General features: G+C 42.0%; 1 protein-coding gene across 1 annotated transcript in view; it reads left to right on the top strand.

Annotated features, from left to right (window-relative positions):
- Positions 1–400: 400 nt before the first annotated feature.
- POR (cytochrome p450 oxidoreductase) overlaps positions 401–22678 on the top strand; it is a 63722-nt gene continuing 41444 nt past the window's right edge. Inside the window, exon 1 of the mRNA XM_081090422.1 lies at positions 401–476. The gene's annotated coding sequence lies outside the window, so the exon portion shown is untranslated. The remainder of the gene's footprint in view (positions 477–22678) is intronic.

The raw sequence follows: 22678 nt of genomic DNA, 5'->3' as shown, positions 1-22678 counted from the left end.
TCGGGCAGGAGGGACCGGACCACCTGTGCACCAAGCCTGGGTCAGGAAACTGAGGGCCGCGGGGGACAAAAAGCGGCGAACACTTTCCAAGCGCGACCTACAGCCGGCTAGACACCGCGGTGCACAGCCATGGCCCCGTGGTGGCCCATGAGAGGGTGGGCAGCGGCCTGGGGACCGCAACTAGGGGGACAGGACAAGCGGTCCGCCCGGGAGTCCCGCCCACCACAGAACCACGTGCCAGCTCCCGTGCCCGGATGCCCTGCCCCGACGCGGAGGGGGCGTGGCCCGGCGGCCCGTACCAAGGACACAGATTCGCAGGGGGGAAACCTGGCTCGGGAGCGCGCGGCCCTGTTGGGCGGGGCGGGGCCACCGACGGCCACGCCCCCACCCCCGCGTGAGGAGCGGGCGGTGGTAGCACCTCGGTGGTGCGGGCCTGCGTCCGGCTCGGATTCGGGAGTGCTGCGGGATAGCTCGAGGTGAGTGAGGGGGTCCAGGGAGCCTGGTCGGTAAGCTACAGGCGCCAGGGCTCGGGGTGCCGTGGCTCCGCCGCCCGGTGCCTTGTGGTCGCCGCGACCGCCCGGGCCGGTGGCGCTGGGCCGGGTCGCTGAGTGTCTCACCCGACGCTGGCACGGCAAGCGGGGCTCCCACCTCGGCTCATCCCCGGTGGACCTTCCCCTCGAACTGACCCCCTTGCGGCGGCTTGAGGGTCATCCTTTCCACAACCGAGGACGCCAGCCCAGCCCCTCGGGTCTCGGTGTCGGAGGGCTCCGGCTCTAGGGCCCGCGCTAGCCCTGGGGCTGAGCCACTTTTCCTCTCCAAGCCTCAGTTTCCCCGTCGGTACGATGGGTCTCCAGGAGGCAGTTTTGGGGGCACCTCACGTCGGAGGCGCCCAGTGAGTGCGAATGGGACCCGCGTCCGGTCCAGCAGCATCAGGTGGGCTCAGTCAGGGGCTGAGCGGGGCAGCCTGGCCTCTTCTGGGAGTCACGCTGCGTGTGGTCGGGGCCCAGGCATCCTTGGGGAGCGGTGCCGGTCGCAGGCAGGTGCCTTGGCAGCCGCTGCGACCGATACTTGCGGGGCTCTGCCTGGCAGCCTTGGCACCCTTACTTAGCTCTTGGGAGCTATTGGGTAAGAGGTCAAGGTCTCCTGGGCGACGGGAACTTGACCTTGACTTTTTGCTTTTTATTTCTTAAGGCTGGTCACCACTGTGTAAGTTGGTGACCAGTCCCGAGGAGATTGGGGACATTGTAATGACCGAGACTGCCTCCTCTGTTGGACCTCCCAAAGGCAGCCTTCCCTCTGAGCTTGGCCAAAGCTAGAGCGTCGTGCCGGCACCCAGGGAGACAAGGCTGGAGGGGATGGTCCTGGGTCTGAATCCTGGCAGCTTGGCAGGACGCTTAACTTCTTGAGCCTCTGTTTCCTTCTCAGTAGCACAGACAGTGATACATACAGCCCACCCTGCTGCCACCACAGGTTTGAGGTTCTGTGGCTCAAAAGAGGGTCTAGGAGGGAGGGTGACATTGAGAACTTAAATTCCTTTAAGCTGAGCAATTAACTAACCTTCTGGGATTCATTGTCCTCACTGTGCAGTGCTATAAGTCCTGTTGTTTGGGGAGAAGCTGTTGATTCATTAACTACGCACAAGTTCTGCCTACACAAATCCCCTTCGAATGGTTGTGGGGTTGGCTTGGTCAGGGAAACAGTCCAAAAGTCTCAGTAAAGGAGAAAACCCAGAAGGGATCACCCTCTTGTCTTTGTGTCCCTCTAAGAGGAGTTCTTATTTTCCTTTTGAGAGAGTGGTCAGTTCTTGAGCTTCTCATACTTCTCATACTCCTGATGTAGAAAGCTGTTTCATTGGGCGCATAGCTTAATCATTATCTCAAGAGTCCAAAAAACAAATCTGCATTTCAGAGAATGGAATATTAGCTTCCAGTTGTGTTGTGGTGTTGAAAACTTCAGAGTGGCCTTAACTGTAAAATTCTTTATGTCTTGCACTTTAAAAAAAGGGCAGGTAGGTTTTAGATAAAAGGAACCCCAGAGTTATACTTCAGCACTTGGAAATAGCAGCATTGACTGCAGCCAATAGGAATCAGGAAGGTAAATATCCCTGGGTGGTATCCTATATAATCCTATATAATAAAAGGCTAATATGCAAATCGAATGGCGGAACAACTGGTTGCTATGATGCGCACTGACCAGCAGGGGGCAGACGCTCAGCACAGGAGCTGCCCCCTGGTGGTCAGTGCGCTCCCACAGGGGGTGTGCTGTTCATTAAGCCGTCAGTCGGACATCCCCCAAGGGTTCCCAGACTGTGAGAGGGTGCAGGCCGGGTTGAGGGACCCACCCCCAGTGCACAAATTTCATGCACCGGGCCTTTAGTGTGTTTATAATCAGCCACAGATGTCAGTTGCCTGAGGAACCTGAAGTTTTAGGACCTGCCAATGACTGGCTTGATCCTCTTTGAAAATCAGAGCCTGAGTAAGTCCAAGTGTACTTGGGAACTAGACTTTGAAATCAGAACTTCTTGGCCAATCCTGAACATTTACTTGCTAAACGCATGGAACATTTTAAGTTAATAAGAATGAAGCTCTTAAGCAACTTCTTATTTTTTCCCTGATGGAAACTTCTGTATAGTTGTAAGACCTTTAATGGTTCCAGAGAGCCCAGCTGTTCCTGCAATATCTCTGCTTCCTGTGATGTAGGAAGGAGCAGAGCACTGGATTGGGAGTCAGGGAACCTGAGTTCCAGCTGTGGCACTAGCACTGTTTCTTTTGGAAAACCCATGGACCTCAGTTTAGTGCTTTGGGATTTAATTTGTATGTCTTACACATTTGAAAGTTACAATCAGAAAACAGTAAAATGGAGAAATGACTTTCCATATAACTAGTTTTCTGTTTACAAAAATATTAAGCCCTCATTATTTTAAAAACTATTAAGAAATATGCACTATAGTGAACATCCCTCATAGCCTTTCACTGAGACAAAAAAAAAAAAAAAATCACTGCTAGTGCTGTAGTATATATTCTCCAGATATTTTTCTTCACATATAAAAAACATTTATTATCTATTTTTAACTTAAAACAACAGAACCTTTTTACTATTTTAATTTTAAACAAAAACTTAGATGTAACTAGTCATACTGTTCTGAGGCTTGCTTTTTATTACTTAACATGTCTTTCTATATCACTATGTAGAGAACGAACTCATTCTTTTTAAAAGCCTCATTCTTTCATTCTTTTTTTATCTTTATTGATTTTGGGAGTGGGGGAGGAGGGAGAGAGATAGAAACATCAGTGATGAGAGAGAGTCATCAGTTGGTTGCCTCCTGCATGCCCCTTACTGGGGGCATGACCTCCTGGTTCATAGGTCGATGCTCAACCACTGAGCCACACCTACCAGGGTAAAGCCTCATGCTTTTAAAAATGACAGAATATTCTAGTAAGCAGTGTTATTGAAAAAAATTTATGTGGTTTGTAGCTTTTTGCTATTATGAATTCTGGATGAGTGTCTTGTTCTTTATCTTGTGCAATTGGGCAAATATTTTTGTATAATGAATTCTTAGAAGTGGAAGAGCTGGAACAATGTGAGCTTTTAAGTGTGTTCAGTTAACAATTATTGACTATGTACCAGACAATTTTTGAAATGTCAAGGGTATAGCAGTGACCAAAACAGATAAGTCCCCCATAGAGCTGATTGTCTAGTGTGTGTGTTGGGGGCGGGGGGGAGGGGGAGTGGGGGCAGACAATTAACACACATGCTTTTTCAAATGGTGATAAATAATTTGGGATTTAACTTTTTATTATATGTGAGATTCATTTAAAAATTAAAATCAGACCAGCTGGCATGGCTCAGTGGTTGAGCGTCGACCTATGAACCAGGAGGTCACAGTTCGATTCTCTGTCAGGGCACATGCCCAGGTTGTGGGCTTGATCTCCAGTGTGGGGAGTGCAGGAGGCAGCCGATCAATGATTCTCTCTCATCATTGATGTGTCTTTTTCCCTCTCCCTTCCTCTCTGAAATCAATGAAAATATATTTTAATAATAACAACAATAAAAGTGTATTTAGAAAAACAAAATCAGAAGAAATGAAATGGAGAAATTACTTTTTATAAAAATGTATTTTTTCTGTTTACAAAAAAGTTTTAAGTGCTCATTATAAAAAAGACGGTCATAAAAATATGCAATATAGGCAGTGAATGTCCTTCATAGCCTTACACTGAGACTTATTTTTTCCCCTATGGAGAAAAATAATGCAAAAGAGACAGAAAGAGAGAGAGAAGAGTGTTTGTAGAATGGTGTGACTTTAAATGTCAATAGATATTGTCAAATTCCCCTCCAAATATTATACCTTGTATGTTCCCACCAACAGAGACTCATCATTTTAAAATTCATAATTCTAAGGCCACTTGCAAATAAAAGAGAAGCTCTTATTTCAGAAAAATTTATGCCAGACTCTGTACTAAATTTATATTATGTATGCCCACCTGTGTGTACACAAACAAACACACACGTATGTATTTTAAGTTCTTCTGATGACTCCAAAAGCTGGTGTTTCCTTGCCCACTTCATAGCTGGGGAGGGATCTCAGCAATGAAATCGTTTGCTCAAGGCTGCGAGGGTAAAGCTGAGGCCTCATCCAGGGCCATCTTTTTCCAGGGTCCTCACTCCTCTTTTTGTGCTGTATCTCATTTTCTGACTGAAGAGGATTGGTTTTTTGTTTGTTTGCTTTGATGGAAGGAGAATCTCCTAATACATATAAGTACTTAATAACATGATTATTCATCCTCACTTGCAATACCGCAAAGCACAATAAGCATGTATTTCTTGTATGTTTCACTGTACATTTAATTATAGTGTAAGAAACTTAAATAAATATCTGATAGAGAGATAGATGATGGCAGTTCTTTATTATTATTATATAGGCTACAGAACAAAATTCATTTTTCTGTACAGTTCTGTTATCTGGCATTTGACAGAAACATAGGCTCATTGGGCAGGTAGGGAGAAGCTCCTGGGTGAGAGTCAGCTTAGCAGTTTATACAGGGAGTGGCCCATACCAGGCCTTACTTTCTTCATCCATCAAGTGGGGGAATGAAGGACTATTTCCCCTTCTTCCCTGGAACAGCTCAAGAGATGTTTATACATATTTCTGCAGTAATGCTCCCTTGGCAGTGTTTCTGTCCTGTGGAATGACACTTACAAAACACATATTTGGCTTTCCGGGTCTGAGCTTCTATGTTGAGGGCCTGGTTCAGGCACTTGCGAACTCTGCCGGGAAGGGGAACAAACATGAAGTAAACAATTATGGCAGAGTGTTGAGTTCATTCTCGAGATAATGCATATGAGGTGCTTATCCTTGGTGCTGAGCCTGGTGTGTGCTGGGGAGCAGTCAGGATGAGCTGTCCTTATGTGGGGGGAGTCTTGCAAGGCCCCATAGAAGAGGTGACATTTGAGTTGGGTCTTGGAAGGTAGGTAGGGAACCCACCAAGGCACAACCCCTCTGGGGTGTGTAAGGTGAAGTTTGCATGGGGGTTGGAGGGTTTAGGGCTTACCTGAAGGTGGCTGTGAACAGGGAAGGTGGCTGGGATGGGAAGGCCTTTAAGTAGGCCAGTGATGTGACTGGCACAAAAGTGTTTTCCTGTATTGGATATTCAGACTTTCTTCTTGCCCAATATCTTTCTCTCTGAGTGACTTCATCATTTGGGAATCTAACTCTGCCTGAATCTGTATACCATTTTAGAGCTCTACATCCTAAAAGGTTTTTTTTCTTCTCCACCCCTTCCCCACATGAGGTGGTTACATTAATTGTATACCTGTTGGGGTGTGTGTGTGTGTGTGTGTGTGTGTGTGAAGGTGGCAGAGGAGTCCCATGGGCAAACCATGGCTCTTTAAAGGAGTTCATCACCACCAAACCAGTATTATATGAAATGCTGAAAGGTATCCTTTAAGAAGAGGAAGAAGAAGAAAAAGGTAAAGATACAAATTATGAACAACAAATATGCATCTATCAACAAGTGAATCTAAGAATCAAGTGAATAAATAATCTGGTGATCATAATAGAATCAGGGACATAGAGAGGGAATGGACTGACTATTCTTGTGGGGGAAAGGGGTGTGGGAGATGCGGAAAGAAACTGGACAAAAATCGTGCACCTATGGAAGAGGACAGTGGGTGGGGAGTGAGGGCGGAGGGTGGGGCGGGAACTGGGAGGAGGGGATTTATGGGGGGGGGGAAGAGGAACAAATGTAATAATCTGAACAATAAAGATTTAATTAAAAAAAAATTTTAAAAATATGTTTTTATTGATTTTAGAGAGAGAGGAAGGTGGTGGGGAGAGAGAAACATTGATGTGAGACCCATCCTTGGGCTGCCTCCTGCACGCCCCCTACCAGGGATCAAGCCAGCAACCAGGGCATATGCACTGATCAGGAATTGAACTGGCGACCTTTTGGTGCATGGGATGATGCTCAACCAACTGAGCCACACCAGCCAGGGCAAACTATTGCTCTTTGAAGGTTAGTGGCTCCTGTTGGTTGGGTCCATTGGAGCCAGGTTCATCAGCCTCTGTTATGCCTGATGCTGGTTGGTGTGGCAACTTGGTCAATGCTTGGTTAATGAACAAAACACCTGGGGGACCTGCTGAGTGGCTTATGGATAAAACTGCTGATGTAGGGACTTATTTATTTTACTTGTAAAGATGACTATATTGGGGAGAAATATAAGGATTATCCTGTAATTGTGGTGCTGGAGGGTGAGGCATTCTAATATCCTTTGCACAGTGTCTGTGCACAGCTGAGAGAACGTACAGATGCTCCCAGAAATTAATCAGTTTCAAGACTAGAATATAATGTTGGGTCAAACTGTGGTGCCATCAGCTGTGGACTGTTTCTCAGAGAATTGGATTCTTTAGGAGACATCCTGTGGTAGGAAAATAGAATGGAAGTAGTTGGCTTTTGTCTACCTGGTTGTAATAACAGGGGGAAATGGGTTTTGTGGAGTGTGCCCTCTGATGTGGGACTTATATAATTTACTTCCGTGACATTTATGAATTATGTTTAGTCATTTTTTAATCTCCCTGTAAGCTTTATCTTTAGTGCCTTTTCCTGTGGTCCTGCCCACCCCGCCCGGTTTGCCAAGCTCAGCCTTCCACGTTCCCTCTTCCTTTGGTGGTTATGTAAGAGCACCATGATCTTGCAGTACTTCGATCCTCACAAGCACACATCGTCATTGCGCTGAATAGGCTGGATCTGTACAAAGGTTTTTTGAGGACCGGGTAGGAACACATGAACTCGTGCTCACCTTTTCTAAACCCAGATTTGCTCATTCTGTATCTTAGGTCATTTAGGGTCGGTTTTTCACACTGCACAGAGGGATGGTGGTTCTTGAATATACAGGAGAATATATTAGTCAATTGTGCTCAGGGGTGGGGGTTAGGTGGGGACACATTCCAGGCATGGAGTCAGGGATTTGTGGTCTTGTAAGGAAGAGCATTTGTTGGTTTTAGAACCTTTGCAGTGTTATGTGGACCTGTTGGGTGAAGTTCTTTACGTAATGTAACTTGCAAACTCTGAAAGGTCATTTAGCATGACAACAGAAATGAAAAAGCCCATGGCCCATGGCCTACCTGGAAACCCCACCGGCAAGATCTCATCCCAGTTAGTGACCTCACCATCTTCCAGGTCTCTAAAGCTCTAAGGACAAGTGACATCTGTCCCTTTTTCCTGTCTTCGTTTTGGATTTCCACCACCTTGCTGTCCTTCAGTGTTTTTGTCCTTGAATCTCTTTTCACTGCCATAGCCTTATTGTAGCCCCTTGTCATTTCCTGGTTGTGCTAGACCAGGGGTGGGCAAACTTTTTACTCGAGGGCCACAATGGGTTCTTAAACTGGACCGGAGGGCCGGAACAAAAGCATGGATGGAGTGTTTGTGTGAACTAATATAAATTCAAAGTAAACATCATTACATAAAAGGGTGTGTTCTTTTTTTTTTTTAGTTTTATTCATTTCAAACGGGCCGGATCCGGCCCGCGGGCAGTAGTTTGCCCACGGCTGTGCTAGACACATAAATGGCCTTCTGAGTCCATAATTCCTCCTCCCCGCTCCTTCCCCCATCTCAAGACCTGCCCATGGTACCATTGCTAGATTGATCTCACAGCCCTATTTTTTGTTTTTAATCCTCACCCAAGGATATTTTTTTCCATTGATTTTTCTTTTTCTTTTTTTTTCAGAGAGACCAGAAGGGAGGGAGGGAGGATAGGAGAGAGGGAGAAACATTGATGAGAGAAAGACACATCACTTGGTTGCCTCTTGCATGCGCCCAGATCAGGTATGTGCCCTTGACCAGGAATTGAACCTGTGACCCTTTGGTGTGCAGGCCGATGCTCTAACCACTTAGTATCACCAGCCAGGGCTCACAGCCCTGCTTTTATCACCCCTCCTTTGCTCTAGAATTTACAGTTGCCCTCACTGTCTTATTGTTTTGTGTTTTTCTTCCCTTTCCACCTACTTCCATAAAGGATATGGACGTAGCTTATAATAAAACGAGTCTGAATCTCCCTCTGCCTAATGCAATATGCTTGGAGTAGAATGTGAATTCAGTGAGGACAGGAACTTCCCATCATTTCCATGAGTATAAGCCAGTGCATGCAGCAGTGCCAGGTGTAAAGGTAGTCATTCATTAAATACTAACTGGGTGAATGAAGGAAAAAATGGATCAGTGACTGATTATGCTTTCTCTCTCCCAGGTATACTGCTAAGCTTTCTTCTGCATATTGACTGTTAATATTGAGTCTTATCTGTATTTTTCAAGATTATTCTAAGGTGCCACCTGAATTTTTTATAGGATTTTAGTTTTCCATGTAGGTGTAAAATTATAAATGTTTTAAGTTCTTCCAGCAATTGATAGTTTATTAAAAATTTAATTCAATAATTAATCATTAAGAAGAGAAAGAACTTGAGTCTCCACCCCACAGTAGTCTACTTCTATTTAGATATTTCTAGGTCAGCTACCTGGATGCCAAAAACATGAATAAATTTGTTTATTTTAAAAATTCTAATGAAATGAATAAAAGAGACCTAGTTTGACCTTTGAATGTATGTTGTAAGTCAGGTCCTGTGTTGGGTGTTTTATGTCCAGTGTGATGATCATAACTGAGGATGGTCATCGAGGGGATTGAGGTTGTGTGATAAGTAATGTCATAACATAAAGAGCCCTCATGGGTTTAGATGGATATTTGGGGTTTGAAGCAAGGTCTGTTTACCTGTAAAGCCCGTGTTCTTTCATGGCTCACCTGGCTTTTAAGTTTGTTGAATTTCAAGGCCCACACTCTTCTCAGCAAAACCATGGAAAGAACTAGTAATTGAGAGAAGGACCCTAGGAGGCAGGTAGTTGTACCAAAAAACAGTCAAGGGAAGCTATTGTGATTGAGCAGGCGTTTGTAGAGCCCTTCATGTGTAGTCAGCCCTCTTGGAGATGCTGGAACTGCATACGTGTGGACAAGATCAACAGGATGATGATGGCTTAAGTGCAGGGGTGGAGGGAATATTCTAAAGAACAGAAGAGCATGACCCACAGGTAGGCAGCCCTTTCTGGGACCCATCTTGGGTAAGGGCAGAGAACTTTAGGCTCTCCCATAATGGTAAGGGCAGATATAGGGGATGGGAGCAAGAGAATAGACTCAGAGTGATGTATTTTATCATCAGGGGTAAAGCGGCAGAATCCGGGAAAGAGTACAGAGATACCCTTTGCCAGAGGCAGAAGACAGTCCACAGTGGAGGTCCTGAGGTTTTTAAGCACATCTTATGAGTAGTGTCCTGCTATTTTGCTATGAAAATTGAAAAGCCTGGCTTGGCTTTTTGCCTCTTACTGGGTGACTTTAAGCAGAGCCAAGAGTTCTCAGAAGGAAGCACCGGTTCTGTTCAGATGCTCATGGCTAAAGAGCCAGCATGCTGTGTAATTGTGTGTGGAGTGTTAACTCTGGTTTGGGAGATTTTATTGATTCGGTCATTGGGCAAATATATGTATTGAGCACCATGTTATGCCAGGCTTCTTGATCACTAGAGGAACAGAAATACAGGATAGCTCCGCCCTAGCCGGTTTGGCTCAGCGGATAGAGCGTCGGACTGTGGCCCGAAGGGTCCCGGGTTCGATTCCAGTCAAGGGCACGTACTTCGGTTGCAGGCTTCTTCCTGGCCTGTGCAGGAGGCAACCAATCCATGTGTCTCTCTCACATCAATGTTTCTCTCTGTCTTTCTCTCTCTCTTCCACTCTCCCTAAAAATCAATGGAAAAATATCCTCGGGTGAGGATTAACAAAAAATAAAATAAAAATAAAAACTTCCTGGTATTAAAAAAAGAAATACAGGATAGCTCCAGCCACACACCAGCTTCTATCATGCCTCTAGGGTTTATTTAATTTTGAGTAATACTGTCACCTGATGGTACAACCAGGATGCCAACTGCAAATGAATCCCAAGTCATTAAGGAAGCAACTTCTATCTGTAACTTTGCCTTGTTCTAAAAAGTTTTCGAAGGGCATGCAAGTGGATGACAGAGTGGTTCTATTGCCAGTTAGCCTGGTTTGAATCCTGCTTCTATCACATATTCCCTGACTTTGGACACAGACTTTAATCTCTGAGATAATTATGGCTCCTATACGTCAGAGGGCCTTGTAAGGATGAAATTAAATAGTAGAATGTAATAGTGTAAGTGCTTAATTATATTAATTATTATTACAATTAGTATTTATTTAGGAAAAAAATAGATGAGACAAATAGAAAATGATGGGGGTGGGGAGAATGGGACCTAGGGTTAAGGATAGTGATTTCCAGAGCAAAAAGGGGAAGAAAAGCCAGGAATGGGTATGAGGTTTCTTTTGGGGTTGATGAACTATTCTGGGATTAGCAGTGATGGTTGTACAATGGGTGAATATACCATTAAATTATACACTTTAGAATGGTGATTTTTATGGTAAGTGAATTATATCTCTATTATAAAAAGTCCAGTTTATATATAGGTCATGAATCCTTGAGCAGCTAGACTCCTAGTAGTTCTGCTGCTGGCTCTCCATCACGTTGAACAAGCTCTACACACCTGTGGCAGACACACTAACTGCTCACTGCATATTTCTGTGCTCCCCCACATTTCTTATCCCTCTTGAAGTTAGCTTTGGCTAACGGCCTCTGAGAGGGAGTAATATGTGTCACTTCTGGCCCGAAGCATTTAAGACCTGGGGCTGATTCCTCCCTTAGTCTTCTCCCCGTCACAGAAAACCTAGGAGTTATATGCCGAGGTGGTGAAGTCACAAGGAAAAAGCTGCTTGAACTACCTAGACCCGTTATGGAGGCCAAGTGCAGAGCATTCACCTTGCCTGCATAAGGTGGACATTGCATAAGTATGTATTAAGGCACTTGGGTATGGGTTGATGCTTAGAGGACACCTTTTCCTAGTCTTGTGACCTCATTTCCCCTCACACAGGTGTGCTATTTGATGTGGCAGGCGTCTTTTCTAACAGGAAGCCACAGCAGATGCAGTGGCGCCATGGTTCTTATAACCCAGCTGTGTCCCTACAGCCCGCTGCAGCCAGGTACACAGCTCTCCTCATAGTGTCTGTCAGAGGGAGCATTACACTGTCAGTGTCAGGAGCACCTTGAGTGACCTAGTGTACCTGTCCCAGGTGACAGCATGGTATAATGTCAGGCCAGCCTCAGAGGAGTTTATCTTCCTATTCACTAAGAGAACATGGTCAAGGCAATATGAAACTGTCATTAGCTAATGGTTTATGCTAATGCACAGTCTTGTAGATGGGGTGTATTCATTGTGGATGCTTTTATAGACACTTTAGGACAGTCCTTTCTCACCATGGCATCTGATTATTACTGACTTGTTTATGTTGTTGTGAGTTTTTAATAACCCTGTTAAAATGGTTTGGAACAAGTACAGGCTACTGTTTACACCACAGTAAACAGGTGAAGTTGGATTAAGTGCCATAGTTTTTCTGTTCTGGCCAGTGGAAGATTGCAGAGATTGAGCTGATGTTGTCTAATGATGGTAAAAAAAAAAAAAAAAAATGGGGACAGAGGGGCACTGGAGTTTAGCAAGAGTTCTGAGTTCTAAGCTTTTTTTTGTGTGTGTGTGTTTGTTAATCCTCACCCAATGATATTTTTTCCATTGCTTTTCAGAGAGACTGGAAAGGAGGGAGGGAGGGAGAAACAGAGGAAAGGAGGAGAGAAACGAACATTCATGTGACACATGACTGGGATTGATTGCCTCAGAGGCTTTTGTGAGCACAGTGCCTTTTAGAGTTGCTCCCTTCTCTCCTGGTTAGCAATGGGTCTCATAGAGGGAGAGCTGCAGAGAAATGTTGAAAATGAGTTGCTTTTTGGAAAATAATTTGACAGCAGATCAAGAGCTTTAAAAATAATTATTCCTGTTGATTCAGAAATATTTCTAAGATAAGCTCAGAAACTATTTTTAAGGAAGTAATCAGAGGTGCATGAAGATTTATCTTGAAAAAATATTCATCATGTTTATCACGGCATTATTTGTAACATTGGAAAAAATGATTATATTTATACACTGGAATAACATTTGAGAATTTACAGTGTTTACAATTTAATAAATGAAAAAAGCAAAACAAAATTATATGTAGTATACTTGGGGTGATAAACACACAATACAGTGTACAGAGATGATGTATTATAGAATTATACACCTGAGCCCTATATAATTATTTTAATCCTCACCCAAGGATAAGTTTTTATTGGTTTTAGAGAGAGAGGAAGGGAGAGGGAGAGAGAAATATCAGTGTGGGAGAGAAACATGGATTGGTTGCTTCCGGTATGTACCCTGACCAGGGATTGAACCTGCAACCTTGGTATGTGCCCTAACTGGGAATTGAACCTGTGACCTTTTGGTGTATGGAATAATGCTCCAGCTGAGTCACACCACAGGGCAAAACCTACATAATTTTATTAACCAATATTACCCCAATAAATTCAATTTTTAAATATCTGGAAAATTGAAAATAAATTTTAAAAGTTATATGTAGTATGCACTCAATAATGTTAAAAATAAATATATTTTTTAGTATACATGTAAAAAAAACAGGTAGAACATAAACAAATAGTAGGTGTTTGGATTGCATTTTCTTTAACTTTGTTTTTTAATGTAGCATATCTCTTCAGTAGGCATATATTATTCTTGGCTCTTTATTCTGAAATTGTTTCAGATTTACAGAGAAGTTGCCAAAATAATCCAAAGAATTCTTGAATACTTTTCAATTAAAATTACAAAGTATTAACATTATTCTGTGTTTGCTTTATCATTTATCTATATATGTTTTTAAACATTTTTTTCTTGCCCTACTTGAGATATGGTGCTCATTTATTCCTAAGTACTTCAGTATTTATTTTCTAAAAACCAAGGACATTTTCTTACATAATCATAGTACAATAACCAATATCAGGAAATGAACATTGAAAATACTATATTGTCTAATCATAGAGTTTTTTCAAATTTTGCCACTAATGTCTTATAACAAAAGAAAAACAATTTTTCCCCTGGGCCAAAATTGCATTTAACTGTAATCACTTTTTAGTTTTCTTTGATGTAGACTGATTCCTCAGTCTTTTTCTGTCTTTTATGACCTTGACATTTTTCAAAAAGTCATGCCATTTCTTTGTAGAATATTCCTCAGTTTGGATTTGTCTGATGTTTCTTCATGATAAGATTAAGGTTATGTATTTTTGGCGGGATATCACAGAAATGTGTACTGTGTACTTAGGAACACAGGAACATCATATCAGGTGGCAGGTGATGTCACTTTTCCCCAATATTGGAGCTGTTAACTTTGATCACTTGGTTATGGTGGTGTCAGCCAGGTTCTCCATTATGAAATTCTATTTTCCCCTATGTAATCAATAAGTTTCTCATCAAACTTTTACCCACAAGTTTTAGCATTCATAATTCTTGTCTGAGATAGTTATAACTATGGTGGTTGCTGATGAATGGTTTTCGGTCTTTCATTTCTTCTATATTTATTAGCTGGCATTCTTCTGTAATGAAGAACTTCCTCTTTTTGCCCATGTATTTATTCATCTATATATTTATGTCAGTATTGTCTCACAGGTTATTTTTTTTATCCTATGGGTTATAATGTGTCACTATGTTCTTTATGTTCAAATTGTCCCAGATTTCGCCAGCGAGTCAACCCCCCATCCTTGTAGATTTCTATGTCCTTTGGACATGTCCTGTCATCACTCAAGCCCTTCCCTATTTGTTAGCACAGCAAAATGCTTCAGGTTCATTCACTGCTTTTCCTTCCCTAGTTCTGGAATCAGCCATTTTTCCAAGGAGCCCTGGTTCCTTTATGGACAATGGTTTAGGAACCAAGATCTGGGTGCTAGATGGCTCCTTGTTCCTGAGTAATTCTAGGCCCTCTCAGCAGACAAAACTAGGAAATACACACAAACATATATGCATGTCTAGATCTATCTTGATTTTTTTTAAAACATTGTGCACATGGATACCTCCAATTTCAATCCAACACCATAGCGTTCATTTCTCGTTCTCTCTTTCCATATTTGTAACTTCCTTCTTCAGTATGCAGTCCAGCTCTCATATATTTATTTTTAGTTTCCAAAGTAGCACATGAATATCAGATGTCTCATTATAAAAGGACAGACAAAGCAAAGCTCTCTTTAGATACCCAGCACCCCAATCATATTCTAGACCAGTGATGGCGAACCTATGACACGCGTGTCAGAGGTGACACGCGAACTCATTTTTTTGGTTGATTTTTCTTTGTTAAATGGCATTTAAATATATAAAATAAATATCAAAAATATGCATCTTTGTTTTACTATGGTTGCAGATATCAAAAAATTTCTATATGTGACACGGCACCAGAGTTAAGTTAGGGTTTTTCAAAATGCTGACACGCCGAGCTCAAAAGGTTCGCCATCGCTGTTCTAGACATTCAGGAAATCACCATTATATTGTACCTATCCTCTTGGATCATTTTCTGGAGAAATATGTAGTTTTCCTTTTATTTCACTAATTGCTTCATAATGAGAATATAACTTTCTTTTTTATTTAATGTGTTTTGGCAGTCTAACGTGCCGTTAATTTCATCTAATTATTTTTAACTACTGCAGAGCATTCTGTAGTTTGGAATTGAAAACATAGCAGTGCTGCCGTGAACTTGTCACTGGCCCAGTGAGAGGCACATTCCAAGAAGAGAATCCCTGAACCTGGGGGCCAGGATGTGTGTTTGTTTTTTTCCATAAGAAAATAGCTTTAAGAATATTTTTCTAATTAGGTAAATAACACGTTTATTATTTTTAAAAGAGCTGTAAGTAATACATTAAAAATAAAGTGGGGAAAAATAAACTCTCACCCCTGAGGTAATATTTTTGTGATGATCCTTTTATATATCATCTTTTGCATACACATACATAAATATGTACATTATTGGGGTCATAGCATATATGCTATTGTATTTTAGAAGCTTACTTATTTTGCAGTAACTTGTGTATAGTAAGTTTCACAGACCTTCAATGTACAGCTTCACGAATTTTTATATAGATCAGCTCCCCCTGTAACTACCCTGGAAATACCAGGTCAAGATACTACACATTGTCTAGCATGCCAGAGCTTCCCTTTTGTCGCCTACTCATGACCCTTGCTCCAAAGGTAACCACTATTCTGGTATCTATCACCATAGATTACTTTTGTCTATTCGTGAAGTTAAACCATAAATGGTTGGTACTTTTTCATGTTTCACTTCTCTCATTCAATATTACATCTGTTGAGATTCATCGTATTATTGCATGTAGCAGTAGGTCATTTGTTTTCATAGCATAGCTGCAGCTACTTAATTTTTTGTTGTTTATTTCTTATTCAGAACTTTTAATAGTAACAGCTATATTTATTACATACTCTGTGCTAGGCACTGCTCTAAACCTTTATAAATGAAGCTTACTTAACTCTCACAATAACCCAATTAAGTGAGTACTATTATTATAATAACATGTCTATGACTCTATCAGGTTGAAGTAGTTCTCTATTATTCCCAGTTTACCCAGTGTTTTCATCATGAATGGATGTTGAATTTTGTTAGATACTATTTCTCCATCTATTATTTAGATGATCATATGGATTGTTGTTTTTTTTTAAGCCTATTTGAGTAAATTACATTGTTTTTGAATATCAAACCAACCTTTATTTCTGGAGTAAACTCCATTTGATCATGATGTAGTATCTTTTTTATAAGTTGTAGTATCTTTTTAAATTTGCTAATATTTTAGATTTTTGCATCTATGTTTTAAGGTATGTGGTTTGTAGTTTTTCTTTTTGGTACTATCTTTGTCTAGTTTTGGTATCAGGGTAACACAGGCCTCATAAAATGAGTTGGGAAATCTATTTTCTGACAGGTGTTGTATATAGTTGGTATTATTTCTTCCTTAAATGTTTACTAGAATTTACCAATGCTATCTGCTCCTGGTATTCATTTTTGGTGACGGTTTTAACAATGGAATTTGGATTATTTTAAACTTTTCAGATTATCTATTTTTCTTGGGTGAGCTCTGATAGTGTGTGTCTATAAAGAAATTTGTCCATTTCATCTAAGTCAGCGGTTCTCAACCTGTGGGTCGTGACCCCTTTGGCGGTCGAACGACCCTTTCACAGGGGTCGCCTAAGACCATCCTACATATCAGATATTTACATTACGATTCATAACAGTAGCAAAATTACAGTTATGAAGTAGCAACGAAAATAATTTTATGGTTGGGGGTCACCATATGAGGAACTGTTTTAAAGGGCCAGAAGGTTGAGAACCACTGATCTAAGTTATCAAATGTTAGCACAATGTTGTTCATAATTTCCCATATTACCATAGTAATGTCTCTAGAATCTAATGATGTCCCCTCTTTTATTCCCTATATTAGTAATTTATGTCTTTTTCCCCCATTTTTTTCTTATCAGCTTGGCTAGAGATTGATCCTATTTGAAGGCAATGTATGTATCAAGAGTTCTATAAATTTAAATCTAGTTGAGATTTAAGGAATTATTTTAGAGAGAAAATCTTTTTTATTTAAAGATGTTGTATTAATATTATTTAGGGAGGAAATCAGAATGGACTTCAGAAGTAGACACATTTTATTTATTTATTTATTTATTTATTTATTTATTATTTTTTGTAGACACGATTTTAATTCAATCTCTACAACTTACCACATCACACAAACCATTTAAATTGATCTGAGCATTGAGCTCATAATTTAATTTAATTTAATTTATTTATTTATTTTTAAATATATTTTTATTGATTTCAGAGAGGAAGGGAGAGGGATAGAGAGATAGAAACATCAATGATGAGAGAGAATCATTGATCAGCTGCCTCCTGCACGCCCCCCACTGGGGATCAAGCCTGCAACTCAGGCATGTGCCCTTGGCCAGAATCGAACCTGGGACCCTTCAGTCCGCAGGCTGACGCTCCATCCACTGAGCCAAACCCGCTAGGGCTGAGCTCATCATTTTAGGCCATAATAGTAATTTCAGTGTGAGGTGGCTGAGACAGTAACATATATACACCCAAGAAGTGCCAGGCCCCGTGCTTGCTTATAGTGGGCAACCACTGCTACTCTTATTTAAGTGAGGAGTTGGAAACAACCCTGCTAAAATTGCCCATTTGTGCAGTATTCCCCCATTTTCCTGGGGCAGGTTGCTCACTTCTCTATCCTCACAGCACTGTGATTTGTTGCATTTCTCACATTTGACTGCAGTGTTTTCTGTGTTTCCTTGACCAGATTGTGAACTTTTGCACAGCAGGGCTGTGCTTTTCTCTCTCGTGCCCATATATGTTTATGTGGTCAAAAATATTTCAATGAATGAAGAATAGGGAAGTAATTAAGTAAATAAGGGTACATCAAATCAGTGGACTATTGGAAAGCCAAAGGAAATATCCTTATAAAGTGTCCTCTAGCAGCATGAAAAAAAAGTTTATAAAACAGAATACATTTTCTTTGTTTTATGTATGAGTGTATGTGTATGTGTGTGTATAATATATTTATGGATGGGAAAAAAATGAAAGAAAATACTATAGAGAAGCGCTATGTGGGTGATGAGCTTCTGGCCTGGCTTTTTTTTTTTTTTTAATTTATTGATTTCAGAAAGGAAGAGAGAGGGAGAGACAGAAACATCAATGATGAGAGAGAATCATTGATCGGCTGCCTCCTGCACGCCCCTTACTGGGGATCGAGCCCGCAACCTGGGCATGTGCCCTTGGCCGGAATCGAATCTGGGACCCTTCAGTTCACAGGCCGACACTCTATCCACTGAGACAAACTGGCTAGGGCTGGCCTGGCTTTTAATCAAACATTTGAGCAGGGTGAGACAAGGCTGGGAAGTAGTAAGGCCTCTGCTGTTGGAGGATGTGCAGGGAGGGTCTGGAAATTCTGGCACAAATGGTTGTTGAGGTGCCTGAGCGGGGCGGCCCACTAGTCCTGCATTCCTTTTCTCTCTGTCACTGTTTGCAGATACCAAGTCCTCCCTCTTGGAGCCAGAGGGAGCAGTGAAAGTACCACTAGGGAGCAGCATTTGTGTCTGTGCCGCCTGAGTTGTGTCTTTTTTATTTTTTTATTTATTAATTTTGAGAAAGAGAGGAGGGATGGAAGAGGGAGAGAGAGAAAGATATATGGATTTTTTGTTCCACTTACTTATGCATTCTTTGGTTGTTTCTTATATGTGCCCAGACCAGGGATCAAACCTGCAACCTTGGTGTACTGTGAGCAGGCTTTAACCATCTGAGCTACCCAGCCAGAGCCTGGAGTTGGGTTTTAAAGACATAATTAGAACATGATAATGGTGTGCTGGGGAGAGCCAGGCCATTTACCCAGTAAGAAGCTCCTTGATAAAGCTGAGACAGCTCTGTGTGAAGCACAGGCTATTGTTGGGACCAGGTTTTTTGTTTTGTTTTGTTTTGTTTTGTTTTGTTTTGTTTGTTTTTTGTTTTGTTTTTTAAATATATTTTATTGATTTTTTACAGAGAGGAAGGGAGGGGGATAGAGAGCTAGAAACGTCGATGAGAGAGAAACATCGATCAGCTGCCTCCTGCACACCCCCTACTGGGGATGTGCCCACAACCAAGGTACATGCCCTTGACCGGAATTGAACCTGGGACCCTTTAGTCTGCAGGCCGACGCTCTATCCACTGAGCCAAACCGGTTAGGGCAGGACCAGGTTTTTTTAAAAAAACTTAAATTTTATTTTATTTCCATCACCATGTATTCCCCTATACCCTCTACCAATTCCACCCACCTCCCTCCCCCCACCCCCCAGTCATCACACTGTTATCTGTGTCCATGAGTTCTTTGTCTTGTTTTTATTTTTTTGCTCAATCCCTCCATGCCTCCTGCCTCCCCCCACCCTGAGAGCTGTCAGCCTGCTCTCTATCTGTGAGTCTGTCTCTATTTTGTTAGGTAGTTTAGTTTGTTCATTAAATTCCACATATGAGTGAAATCATATGGTTTTTCTGACTGGCTTATTTCACTTAGCATAAAGTTCTCCAGATCCATCCACATTGTTGCAAAGGGTAAAATTTTCTTCTTCTTCTTCTTCTTCTTCTTCTTCTTCTTCTTCTTCTTCTTCTTCTTTTTTTTTTTTTTTTTTTTTTTTACAGCTGAGTAGTATTCCATTGTGTACTAGTAAATGTACCGTAGCTATTTTATCCACTCATCTGATGGACACTTGGGCTGCTTCCAAATCTTGGCTATTGTAAATAACATTGCAATGAACATAGGGGTGCATATATTCTTTCAAATTAGTGTTTTGGGTTTCTTTGGATAAATTCCCAGAAGGGGAATCGCTGGGTCATAAGGCAGTTCCATTTTTAATTTTTTGAAGTAAATCTATACTGCTTTCCACAGTGGCTATACCAGTTTGCATTCCCCACCAACAGTGCACAAAGGATCCCTTTTCTCCATCCTAACCAACACTTGTTGATTTATTGATGGTAGCCATTCTGACAGGTGTAAGGTGACATCTCATTGTGGTTTTAATTTGCCTTTCTCTGATGGTTAGTGACATTGAGCATCTTTTCAGGTGTATTGGTCATATGTTTGTCCTCTTTGGAAAAGTATTCAGGTCCTTTGCTCATTTTTAAAAAAATATATTTTATTGATTTTTTTACAGAGAGGAAGGGAGAGGGATAGAGAGTTAGAAATATCATTGATGAGACAGAAACATTGATCAGCTACCTCCTGCATACCCCCTACTGGGGATGTACCTGCAACCAAGGTACATGCCCTTGACTGGAATCGAACCTAGGACTCTTCAGTCCGCAGGCCGACGCTCTATTCACTGGGCCAAACTGGTTAGGGCCTTTGCTCATTTTTTAATTGGATTGTTTGGGGGGTCTTTTTTGCATTGAGTTTTATAAGTTCCTTATAAATTTTGGATATTAATCCCTTATCAGGGGAATATATTCTCCCATTCAGTTGGTTGTCTTTTCATTTTGTTGATGGTTTCCTTAGCTGAGCGAAAACATATGGGACCAGTTTTTTAAATGAAAGAGTTATTACTTCACCCTTCCTGCCATTTTCAGAGATCTATCCTAAGCCTCTTTCCTGAAGCCTTAGGATATGCTATGGGATCACATATCACTGTGGGATGTCTGTGATTGTGTCCTTGCTTTCCATAGCTCTTATTTAATGTAAAGAGAGAGAGAGAGAGAGAGAGAGAGAGAGAGAGAGAGAGAGAGAGAGAGAGAATGAGAATGCATTCATTCAGAGTGTTCAATGAAAGAGATCCAGAAGTCAGCATTTAAGTGTTAAAAGTCAGAGCCTTGTGGTTTCCCTCAATATGGTTACCAATCAACCAGTTCCATTCAATGAACATTAATTTGGTGGGTCTGTGTCCCACGCCCCTAGGATGGCAGGTACTCTCTCTGTCATTAAACTCAGATCACCCAGCTGTGTGTTGGCACATCTGCTAAGATAGGGGGCCATGCCTCACAGCAGTTTGTTCCTTTTCCAGGCACCTTTGTCAGAAAGCTCTTCTTACAGGGTGTATACAACTCTTCCCTCCATCACCAGGCCCCACTTCGGCACTTTGGGGCCTCTCCTTTCTCTGTTTTCTGACTACCCAGAGAAGGTATCAGCTGCCTCTGACTCTCCTTTTCCTTAGAATAGTAAACCTTCCAGTTCCTTTACTGTTTCTCAGGTGACATGTTTTGAGGTTGCCCCATCCTGGGAACTCTTCCTGGTTGTGTTCCAGTTTGTCCTTGATGCTAAGTGTGGCATCTATTAGTACTTCTCTTAGTGAGCCCTTAGTGCACATTCACTTTGGGAGGTCATATGGGCATTGGCCCCTCTCATTCTCTACTTCCCCCCCACACCAGGCTTCCCATGGCATTGCAACTGTTGGGCTATGCCTATGAATGACAGCAATGAGTTGGTGCTCTCCATGCCCCACCAGTGTGGTGGCAGAGGAGGCCTGAAAAAAGAGGATTTAAATAAAAAGAGAGAATACAACCCTTCATTTTCTGTGACAACAGCTGGGAGTCTTACAATTGTGCTGTTCCAGGAACCAGAGACAGAGACCAGTATATACTTTCTATAATCTCACAGAACTCCTCTGAAGTATCTTGTACCCATCAATTGCCCTGTGCTAACTTTTAATAATGTTACTAAGTTATACCCACAAAAGGCTCTGGAGTATGTTGCCAAGGGCTTAAGGGATCTGTGGGTTCACCCCACATGGTGTTCAGGCTAAGTGGCCAAGGCTCCAGAAAGACTGATTGAAACAAGCCTGCAAGGCTCTCCACGATCAGCTAGCAGTTCCGGTTCCACAAATTGTCAGCTCAATTTGTGCTGAATGATGCTGGCACTTCTGTCTGGTTCTCGCCAAGTCATGCTTGCACAGATCCAGCTTTCACAATACCAGTCATGTGTCTCCAGCTCACACTCATAAACCCTGTTATTTAGGGGAAAGGTTGTTAGCTAGAGACATGTAAGCATCTGCTGTGGAGCATTGGCCTGAACATGTTGTCGTCTAGACCAGTGTTCGGCAAACTCATTAATCAACAGAGCCAAATACCAACAGCACAACGATTGAAATTTCTTTTGAGAGCCAAATTTTTTAAACTTAAACTATATAGGTAGGTTACTCCTAAGGTTACTCCTAAGGCTTAGGAAGAGCCACACTCAAGGGGCCAAAGAGCCGCGTGTGGCTCGCGAGCCGCAGTTTGCTGACCACGGGTCTAGACTGCCTTGGTCAAGGCTCTTACTGATATCATGACGTGGTGCAAGCATCATTGTATAGCATTACCATCCTATGGCATAGTTCTTTCTAATCATGTCACACCCTTGCCCTATCGTCACTGGCTACCCAGGGCCCAAAGACTTTAGACCAGTGGCTCTCAACCTTGGCTGCACATTAGCATCACCTGGGAATCTTTTTACAATCCTGATTTCTGGGCCTCATCCTCCGGAAATTCTGTTTCTTTGTTACTAATGTTGTGGCCCCACCCCATAACAAAGAAACAGAATTTCTGGAGGATGAGGCCCAGAAATCAGGATTGTAAAAAGATTCCCAGGTGATTCTAATGTGCAGCCAAGGTTGAGAACCACGGCTCTAGACACATAGAGGGCTCCTGGGTCCTGGTTTCAGTCTCATTTAAAA

The sequence above is a fragment of the Myotis nattereri genome (genome assembly GCF_964212035.1).
Source record: "Myotis nattereri genome assembly, chromosome: 4".
Taxonomy (NCBI): Eukaryota; Metazoa; Chordata; class Mammalia; order Chiroptera; family Vespertilionidae; genus Myotis; species Myotis nattereri.
This window is presented reverse-complemented; position numbering and strand designations above follow the sequence as displayed.